Raw genomic sequence first — 11,115 nt, forward strand, 5'->3', positions numbered from 1 at the left:
AAAAGACACTAAAGCAATAGTTTCTGATAAAAATAATGAGTTCCTACTTGGTGTTTGGTAGTTAGGAAATACTTCCTATGGGGGAGGGAGTATAGCAAACTGCCCCCAAATCTTAGACAATCTCTGTTAACTCATGATTCTGTGGGTCAGCATTTTGGGCTGGGCTTAGCTGGGCAGAACTTCTGTTCTGGACCAGTTTTACCTGGTCCTGCCTTCCTCAGGCATCTATAATCTGCTGAAGGACAGGATGATGAACTGTCAACTTATTGGGGTAGCCTTAGTTTTCCAAAGTCCTCCTGACCTCCAACAGCCTCCTCCCAGAATTTCTGACATGGGGCAGGTCTCCAGGGGCAGCAAGGAGGCAAGCTTAACACACCCATACTTTTCAGGCCTTGGTTTTAGCCACGTTTGCTAATACCCCCTATACAAAACCAGTCACTTGTCCAAATCAGATTAAATCATGTGTAAAGAAATTGACAACAATCTTGAAGTGTTCACAATGTCACATTATAAGGAAATGGGTGCAGAAAATGGACTAATATGACCACTTTTACAGCTTATCACAGGCAGACAGGAGAATAACTCAAAAAGAGACTGACGAGACAGGGAACTTGGGAAAGAGGTGAGGATCTTTTCTTGATATGTTTACATTGGTTTGCTCGTGAGGGGAAGGGTAGGATTGGTCATTCTACAGTCCAATCAGATCCAATCAAATCTAAGAAATCCACCAGGAACTAGAGGACCAGTCTTAGAAAGAGGCAATCTACCCCAACAAAATTAGCAGTAGACACAGTATTAATATTAAATTTTGTGAAGAGAAAGCTAAAGACTAAATATTGTTGTCCAAACATGACAGAACACAATTTAAATTTATAAAGGTGTTGAAGGACCTATGGAATTCAGTTAATCAATATTTTGGGGCCTCCCCGGTGGCGCAGCGGTTGAACGCTGGGTTGCGAAGCTGCCCGCAGCCTCTGAGACGCCGGTTCGATCCCCGGCTGCTCCCCGGCCACCGGATGAGGGTCCCACATGGCGCGCAGACCTCTCCTGCCGCCCGCTGCTCCCCTCAGCAGTGTACTTCGGTCCTTCTACCTGCTCTGCTCCCCGCTCTGGCTCTGGTGAATTCTCTCACCCTCCTGCACTTCTGACTGTACCCAGTGCATGTATAAACAAAACAAACGAATAAATAAATAAAAACACATGCCTCTTTATAAAAAAAAAATCAATATTTTGGTGCCTACTAGAAATCAACATTTATTGGGGACCTGTTACATGGGACTCTGCTTATGCCCAGGGAGAGTAGAGGAAGGTATATTTTAGTAACTGGACCATAGCACACTGTCCCCAGGTTGGCACACAGCTGGAGTGGCATGAACAGTATCATGTGCTCTTTAGCTTCACCCAGCACAGATGTTCAGTAAATCAAAGTGAGTGAAATTACTTGTACATACTTATGTTTGCCTGAGAGACAGTCATTCAATAAGCATTTATGGAGCACCTACTCTATGCAGGGTCTTTCCCTAGGACACAGACGGTCAAAGCTGAGTAAGGATTCCTGTCCATGAGGCCCTCACCATCTAACAAGGGGAACTACAAAGAAAATAGCCAAGGTCAATGACTAAGAGTTATGAACGCAGCACATGCTACTAGAAACCAAGAAATAAAAAGTACTTCATACGGTAAAGAGAGCCACAAGCAACTAGCGAGAGCCCCCCTAAACTCAAGAACTCAAGTCTCTTTAAAAGGTGGCTGCCCCCTGCATTGAGAACAGAATGGGCAAAGGTATTGTGATAAAAGACAAATGCCAGAAAGTTTTAAATATCTATAAATATATGGAAGCAGAAGGCAGTGAGGTTATATTAGTCAGTTTTTTTTTTCTTTTTGAAACAAACAACAAAATCCTCTCTAGACTGTTCTAGGGAAATGGATTTGCTAAAAGAGGTGACATGGCTAGATAGTCAGACCTGGAAATTACAGAGCTAGCAACTCATCTGCTGACAGGCAACATTCACACTGAGACCTCTGCCACTACAGCTTGTGGTTCCACTGTCAATCACAGTCATTCTGTACCCCTCCTCCATTTTGGGGCCCTCTTCCCAATCAGCTTTGCTTGCCTGCATCTGATTGATAGAACTTAACAATGGGACGTGTGTTGATTTATTAGGGTGCACACCTAAAACTTATGTAATGTTATAATGCAAAGTTACATCAATAAATACTTTAATATATACACACACACCCCTATTTGGGCCATCTTATCTGGTTTTACTTACTGAACAACTGACAATCAATGGAAGCAGTTAGGAACCAAATTATCCTGAGACAAATATTCTTACTTTCCCCAAAATTGAAAAGGGAGAGGAATTTAAAAATGGTTTTAGGTATGTATATATAAATATGTATGTGTATACACACACATTTATATATATATATGTGTGTGTGTGTGTGTGTGTGTGTGTGTGTATCAAGGACCACTTACTACCATGGATGGAACCAAGCAAAGAAGGAAAAGCTAAAAGAAATTCTTCAAGCTGGGCAGTTGCTCTTGTGTTCTGTGTTCTTTTGAATCTTGCCAGAGAATGGAGTTGCTGGGGGTGCACAGTCACCGAGGAAGCCACTGAGAGTAGCTCTCGTTCATGCTTTCCACATATTCTTAGGTATTTGAAATGTTCAAGCATGAAAAATGTGGTCATCTGCTAGAAGGGAGTGTTTGATTTGAATTAAAGGTGAATTTTACTGCTGGCAAAGCCATCTAAATGCTAAAGAAGGGGGCAAAACTGAGCAGAGCCTGTTTGCTAATCCATGCAGTGTGTGTGTGTGAGTGGAATCTGAGGGACCTCCATCCAAGACCTTGTTTGGTTGTTCATGTATTTTTTTAAAGATTTATTTAGGCATACAAGAACTGGGGTACAGGCCAGAGGTCTGGAGGGTGAGAGGATTCACCAGAGACAGAGTGGGGAACAGAACAGGCAGATTGGCCAAAGCACACTGCTGAGGGGAGTAGCGGGCGAGGCAGGAGAGGTCTGCTGTGCCATGTGGGTAGCTCCCTGGCCTTGAACTTGTGCTGCAGTGGCTGCAGATAGCTTCAAAGTGCTGTGCTTAACCCCTTGCGCCACCAGGGAGGCCCTGGTTGTTCATGTATTTTGACTTTTTAAGTGAAGTAGAACATACATACAAAGGCATATCCTTTTGCAGCCCACTGAATTCTCATCAACTGAACATATCCATGGGACTAGTACCCAGCTCAAGATTAAAATCATTACCTTCAGAAATATAGGTGAAACACTACATGACATGCACCTCAAAGACATCTTTACAGACACATCATCCAAAGCAGTGATAGTGAAGGCAAAGATAAACAGCTGGGCCTACATCGAATTAAAGAGCTTCTGCACAGCAAAAGAGATAATAACCAAAGAGAAACCCCACCGACTGGGAGAACATTTTTGCACACAACACTAATGATAAAGGACTGATCACAAAATCTACAAAGAGCTGATGAGACTCAACAAAAACAAAGAAAATAATCCAGTCAAAAAATGGGCAGAAGAGCTAAAAAGAAGCTTCTCCAAAGAGGAAATACAAATGGCCAACAGGCATATGAAAAAAATGTTCATCACTTGCAATCAGAAAAATGCAAATCAAAACCACAATTGTAACAGGGTGGTCCCCAGGAAAGAGGGAGGTTCCAGGTTCCCTGCCCCACCCAAATGGAGGGTGGAGCTGAGCAGGGAGAGAAGAAGCTGCAGAGGAGACTGAAGAAGGAAGGAAGCAGGATGGAGAGCCAGAAGGAGACCTGGAGGAGGCACATGGAGCTGAGAGACACATAAAGAAACAACACTTGCCTTTGGGTCATGGACTGGGTGACACAGATGTGGGTCAGACCCGTGGGGAGGTGACAATGGTGGTTTTTGTCTTGATTTTGATTTTGCTCCTTTCCTTCCAGACTGGTCTGGTTATTTCTGATCCTTTTCTGTGGGTCCCCATTGGAAGATGCTTTAGACTTGTGGCAGGCTTTGGGGCCTTGCTCTGGGCCAATCCTGCTTGGGTGGACTTTTGCCCACGAGGGGACGGGCAACTTTGGGTGCTTGATTTAGAGACTATATTCTTTGCCTTTTCTGTATTGTTTCCTAATTGTATTAAAGTTCCTTCCCATTAAAGTCTCGTATGTTTTGTGTTGATGCGGCAGATGGCAGAACCCATTTAAAATAGATGTGGTGCCCAACGTGGGGCAGGCAACCTGGAACCTCCCCCTTTCCTGGGGACCACCCTATTACACAATGAGATACCAAGTCACACCAGTGAGAATGGCACATATTAAAAAAGCTAGCAACAACAAATGTTAGCGAGGTTGTGGAGAAAAAGAACTCTCCTGCACTGCTGGTGGGAGTGAAAAATGGTCCAACTACTATGGAAAGCTGTGTGGAGATTCCTCAACCTACTAAAGATAGAGCTTCCATATGATCCAGCAACTCCACTCCTAGGTATTTACCCAAAGGACACAGAAACATTAATTCCACAGAGCACCTGTACCCCTATGTTTATAGCAGCACTGTTTACAATAGCTAAGCTTTGGAAACAGCCCAAATGCCCAAAAATAGATGACTGGTTCAAGAAGATGTGGTACATATATACAATGTAATATTATTCAGCAATCAAAAAAGATAAGCACATGCAATATGCAGCAACATGGATGGAGCTGGAAGGGATCATGTTCAGTGAAATAAGCCAGAAAGAAAAGAAAAATACCGGATAGTCTCACTCATAGCAGGAATCTAGAAAACCTAAATAAGGGATCAGGAAATAGAATAACTATACGAAAGAAAAAAATCAAAATCAACAAACAACTATGAACCAGAGATACTATGGTGTGGGGGGGCAGGGAAAGGAGAGATTGGGGTCAAAATAAGGGGGTTGCAATTTTATGGGGAATATAAAAGTAAAATTAAAAAACTACTTGAAATGTAAAAAAAAAAATCATTACCTTCAGGCCAGTATCATGAGTGTTGATGACTCAGATGCTTGGGGCCCTACACTTAGAGGGTCTCTGCACATGGCTGAAAGCTCTGTTCTAGTTGTCTTAAAATTTGTAATAAATTTTCAAGGGCCCTTACATTTTCCTTTTGCAAATTACACAGCAAATCCTGATCACCCGCATCCCAGAAACTTTTCTCTCCCCCTCCATGCTCCTGATCAGTTACTACCCCTCTCTGCGACACTTTTCGTATCCTGATTTTTTATTTTACATAAATGAAACCATAGAGTATGTGCTCTTTGTCACTGACTTCTTTAAACAGTATCTTTTCCATATATTATTGTATGTAGTAGTAGATCATTTAATCTCATTCAATATCAAGTTGCACTGTCTGAATGTCCAACAATTTACTACATTCTGCTATTGGTGTGCATATAGGCAGTTTTCAGTGTGGGGATATTTCCCTTGGTGCTACTGTTCTTGTATGTGTTATTAGTTCATTTGCAGGTTTAAAGTAGAAAAAAAATGTTAGCTGTCATACTTACAAAAATATTTATATATGGTCTTAAAATGCCAGTTTTGGTAAAATTAGCCACACCTGAATTAGAGAAATAAGTATTTTTTTAATATACTAAGATATATAGTATATTTCAGACACAGTTCAATATATAATTCACAATCTAAGAAAATGTTGGTGCATTAGAACCACGGCGGACACAAAAATCACCAGTTTCATCCTCCTACTTTGCTTGTTTCTTTGCTGCGCACATAGCTTTGAAGCTATGTGTGCATTTCTGTTGAACATGTATCTAAGAAAGGAATTTCTGGGGAACTGGGTATACATATGTTCAGCCTGAGCAGTTACTGCCAAACTACCTTCCAAGCTGTGGATACAAAAGCACTCTCTCGGCAGCAGCCTTAGCTCCAAGCTGGGTCTTTTTTTTTTTTTTTTTTTTTTTTTTTTATAAATTTTATTGTTATATTCCCCATACAATTGCAGCCCCCCATTCTGACCCCAATCCCTCCCCTCCCGCCCCCGCCCCCCTAAAAGTGTCTCTGGTTCATAGTTTTTTGTTGATTTTGATTTTCACTTTCTTATAGTTATTCATTTTCCTGGTCCCTTATTTAAGTTTTCTAGATTCCTGCTATGAGTGAGACCATCTCCAAGCTGGGTCTTATTCTACATCCTATATTATGATGACATCTGCTGGTGGTTAGTATAACCCTGTCACACCAGAGCAGTTAAGTGTTATTAAGTAACTTTTAAGATATGAAGATTTTATCTTTTCTACCCTAAATTCCGATGAATTTTATGTCGCCCATCCAGGGGGGAAAAGCTACAGTGAGAAAAGAATAATGATGCACAGAACTATCAAAAAAGAGCAAGGATGACACAAGACCCAGGCCAAGGTGAGAAATTAACTATGATTATTGTTAGCTACTCTGCATTTCAATTTTGTTCTTCCCAAAGTTTCCCTGCCAAAATGTACTCAAGTGCTACTGGTAAATCATTTCATGGACAACAAATTCAAAGGAAATCTGTTATGTGATAAGAATGGAGTAGTTGTTGAGGACTCCATGTTGAATAATATAAATACAGGCTCTCCCTTTTGGAGCTCACAAGCTAGCTGCCAAATTATACAAGTTCGCCTCTTCCCCATCCTGCAAGATGGTGGATGAAAAAGCTGAGAAGGCAGCTCCTAAAGAGAAGAAACCTGAAGCCAAGAAAAATGATGTTGGTGGCAAGATTAGGAAGGTGAAGGCCAAAATTCCTAAGAAGGGGAAGCCCCACTACAGCCAAAACCATGTCCTAGTCAGATATTTCTGAACTGTGATGTGTTCTGGAAAGGCCATATGTCCAGCAGCTAAATCCAGGATTGAAAAAAAAAAAAAAAGGAGAAAGTTCTTGCTATCATCTCAAAACCAGTTGGCATTAACAAGAATGACAGTACCTGGGGGCCTCCCCGGTGGTGCAGCGGTTGAGCGCTGGGTTGCGAAGCTGCCCGCAGCCTCTGCAGCGCCGGTTCGATCCCCGGCTGCTCCCCGGCCACCGGAGGAGGGTCTCGCATGGCGCGCAGACCTCTCCTGCTGCCCGCTGCTCCCCTCAGCAGTGTACTTCGGACCTTCTGCCTGCTCTGCTCCCCGCTCTGGCTCAGTGAATTCTCTCACCCTCCCGCGCTTCTGACTATACCCAGTGCTTGTATAAACAAATAAATAAATAAATCTTTTTTAAAAAAGAATGACAGTATCTGGGAAGTTAAATTTCGCAAAGTGCCTAGATACTATCCTACTGAAGATGTACCTTGAAAGCTGTTGAGCCACAGCCTTAAACACTTCAGTCAGCATGAGGAAACAGAGCTAGCATCCTCCTGGTGTTACAGGGCAGGGAGAGATGCACCCCAGATCCCCCCAAAACCTGCCTGCTCTAAATGGGTTCTGCCATCCGCCGCATCAACACAAAATATGTGAGACTTTAATGGGAAGGAACTTTAATACAATTAGGAAACAATACAGGAAAGGCAAAGTCTGCTTAAACTAAAAAATTGGACATGAGTTTGATTGTGTGGCTTTGCATGGAGTTCTTCCATAAAGTTGAAAAAGAGCTGAACCAAGAAGAGGAGAACCTGTTTGCTTTGTTCATAGGGTTCCAGAGACCTTCAAAGAAGGTGAGGAAGCTTGCCTCCATTGGCAGGACTGGACAACCCAGCCAACGAAAAGTCCTGGTACCCTCGAGAAGAGAAAAGCCCATGTGGAGTCTGATGAGACCAACTTTGTTCCTGAAGCCTACATGGACCAGATGCCAACCGTTTGCTCTGATCCTATATGGAGTATTCCAAAAAAGCCAGCAAATAAATTGCTGTTTAGTTATTCTGCCCTGTGATTTTATGCAAAAATAAGTAAAATGGTTTAAAAGTAGATTTAGTTTGCAAACTTTCGCTATGCTGTTAAAAGTTTGGGATCAAGGTTGAGAAAATTTGTGTTTTACATAACTTGAACCATTTTAAGATTTTTTTTCCCTATGATTTTGATGTATTTGCTGTCTTGTTTAGCTAGTGCTCCAGATTTTTTTTTTCTTTTGGCTAGGACTATTTTTCAGAATGGAAAACTGTCATATTGGACATTCATGGACAATGCTGCTAATTGCTGCTTCTCTTACATACATTGTAACCCTGAAAAAAGACTGTCTCCTAAGACTACACCCTGAGATTGTGCCACCATAGATATGGTGGAATAAAAATTAAAAGGGGGGATTGTAACAGGGTGGTCCCCAGGGAAGGGGGAGGTTCCAGGTTCCCTGCCCCACCCAAATGGAGAGTGGAGCTGAGCAGAGAGAGAAGAAGCCGCAGAGGAGACTGCGGAAGGAAGCAGGATGGAGAGCCAGAAGGAGACGTGGAGGAGGCGCATGGAGCCTAGAGACACGTGATGAAACTGCGCTTGCCTTTTGGTCGTGGACTGGGTGACACAGATGTGGGTGAAACCCATGGGGAGGTGACAATGGCAGCTTTTATCTTGATTTTGATTTTGCTCTTTTCCTTCCAGGCTTGTCTGGTTGTTTCTGACCCTTTTCTGTGGGTCCCCACTGGAAAATGCTTTGGACTTATGGCAGGCTTTGGGGCCTTGCTCTGGGCCAATCCCATTTGGATGGAGTTTTACCCACAAGGGAACGGGTAACTTTGGGTGCTTGATTTAGAAACTATATTCTTTGCCTTTCCTGTATTGTTTCCTAATTGTATTAAAGTTCCTTCCCATTGAAGTCTCATATGTTTTGTGTTGATGTGGCGGATAGCAGAACCCATTTAGAGCAGGTAGGTTTTGGGGGGATCTGGGGTGCACCTCTCCCTGCCCTGTAACACTGGGACTGTTCTGACCCTCCTAACAGGGCATGAAAAAGGCAATAGGGTGGTTTTCTAGAAGCAGCTGGGCAGTGGCTTGCTACTTGTGACTGATTCTCTGTCCTTCCATTGAGTACCCTTTTGTAGGACACACCAGAAATTTGTTATTGCCACCTCTACCAAAACTGACAGCAGTGGGGTGAAGATTCCAAGATATCTCACTGATGTTTACTTCAAGAAACAGCAGCTATATAAGCCCAGACACCAGGAAGGTGAGATCTTTGACACAGAAGAGAAATACAAGATGACAGAGCAGTACAAGGTTAATCAGAAAGCTGTGGACTCACAAATTCTGTCCCAAATCAAAGCTATTCCTCAGCTCTAGGGATTGCTCCACTCTATGTCTATTCTCACCAATGGAATTTACCCTCACAAACTGGTGTTCTAAATTTCCTCCAGAGGGAGGAGGAGGGAGAGGAATCAGAAGGAGGGAGGCACACAGGGGACTGAGGTGATGGTGCACAGATGCATCGGTGAAGGAAATTCTGTGGGGACTACACCTGGGGAGGGGGTGGACAAACATTGTGTAAAAATGAACAATAATGCAAAACAGCATACAAATAAAAAAGACAAAAGGAAAAAATGTTTGATGTAAAATAAATTTCCTACAGAGACTAATTAAATAATGAAAAACCATTATCAAAGTTCTCCATAAAAGTATGACCACTAGTAAGATAGGTCCATATATTACTGGTTAAAGATGTAGACTGAAGCTGGGTTATTGGTGCTTAGCATCTGACTCCATACTTAATAGTTAAATGATGTGGAACAAGTTGTAAAATACTTGGTGCTTCAGTTTCTTACATACACACATAGGGTAATAGCAGAAAAGACTTCAAAATGGCTTTGTGAAGATTAAATGAGAATAAAAACACTTACCATTAGTGACTGACACATAAATGCCACTGGAGGTTTTACCATTAGCATTATTTTTAAGGAAATGAAATCAGAAGCAGGAAAAAATGGACTGAAAGATAGCATCTGAATGCCTGAGTCAGATAGGCTTGGGTTAAAAGGAAGGAGGGAGGGCCTCCCCGGTGGTGCAGCGGGTTGAGTGCAGCACTGTGAAGCTGTCTGCAGCCTCTGCAGCACCGGTTCAATTTCAGCCCCGCCAGGGAGATTCCCACATGGCACAAAAGACCTCTCCTGTCGTGCCCGCTGCTCCCCTCAGCAGTGTATTTCAGTCATCTGCCTGTTCTGCTCCCCGCTCTGCCTCTGGTCAAACCTCTCACCCTCCCGCGCCTCTGGCCTGTACCCCAGCTCTTGTTTAAAAATAAATAAATCTTTAAAAAAAAAAAAAGCAGGAGGGAGACAATTTCCTTGACCAAGTGATGCATATGAAACTTCCTAGTTGCAAGCATGAAGGAACAGAATTCTAGACCACTTCTTAGTTCCATCTGTTCCAATTTTCCATTGCACACAACAAATCATCCTAAAATCTAATGCCTAAAGATAATTTATCATAGTCCCTCAAGGCTGCATGTGTTGACTCTGCTTTGTTGAATGTGCCTCACTTGGAGTCTCTCATATGGTTTTCAGTCAGATTCTGGCTAAGGTTAGAGTTTTCTGAAGGCTATTTTGGGAGGGAGTTCCAAGATGGTACAGTCAAAAAGCTGGAAGCTGATGTTTGTTAATGTTGACAGAGAATATAACTAGAACTGCGGACCAGAGCAACTATAAAAATCGTCAATGTGACTGGAGCTTCTCATGTCATGGCAAATGGGGATTGATGGAAGAGTTCCCCCAAAACAAGCATTCCAAGGGGCCCAGGTAAAAGATGCAAGGTTTTTTTGAGACCTGACTACAGTCTTAAGTCCAAGAATGCTGTGTCATCTGCACTCCGAACCAGCTCAGGTTCAACGTGGGATGGAATATCAGGAGATAAAAGCAATGAGTCATGTTGAAAATTGGCTACCACTTTCAACCTTTCACATACTCAAGCTGCAGTCAGAGTCATGGGCTATTACTCAGATCCTATCAACTAGCTCATAGCTCTGACAGCTGACTTTATCATTCCTGAATTGAGGGGATTAGACTAGATGCCCACTAATGTCTTTTATGTTTCTTATTCTCCAAGTGTCATTTTTTTTGATGCCCTTTTTGTTTTTAGTCCACTTAGCAAAACTTACCATCCAACAAGGTTATTGCTTACTCTTATGAAAGAGAATGAAGTGGTATGTTAAGTGTACCAATGGGTACAAGCTCTGATAAGGGTTTGACAACAGAAAATCACCATGATAAAATCAA

General features: G+C 42.5%; 1 pseudogene across 1 annotated transcript; it reads left to right on the forward strand.

Moving 5' to 3' along the window:
• The first annotated feature begins 6,644 nt into the window (after positions 1-6,644).
• Positions 6,645-9,193, forward strand: LOC311187486 (large ribosomal subunit protein eL6-like; annotated as a pseudogene). The gene is made up of 3 exons: positions 6,645-6,788; positions 7,214-7,347; positions 8,830-9,193. The product of its transcript is annotated as a large ribosomal subunit protein eL6-like (transcript).
• The last annotated feature ends 1,922 nt before the right edge of the window (positions 9,194-11,115 follow it).

Source organism: Talpa europaea (assembly GCF_964194135.1).
Source record: "Talpa europaea genome assembly, chromosome: X".
Taxonomy (NCBI): domain Eukaryota; kingdom Metazoa; phylum Chordata; class Mammalia; order Eulipotyphla; family Talpidae; genus Talpa; species Talpa europaea.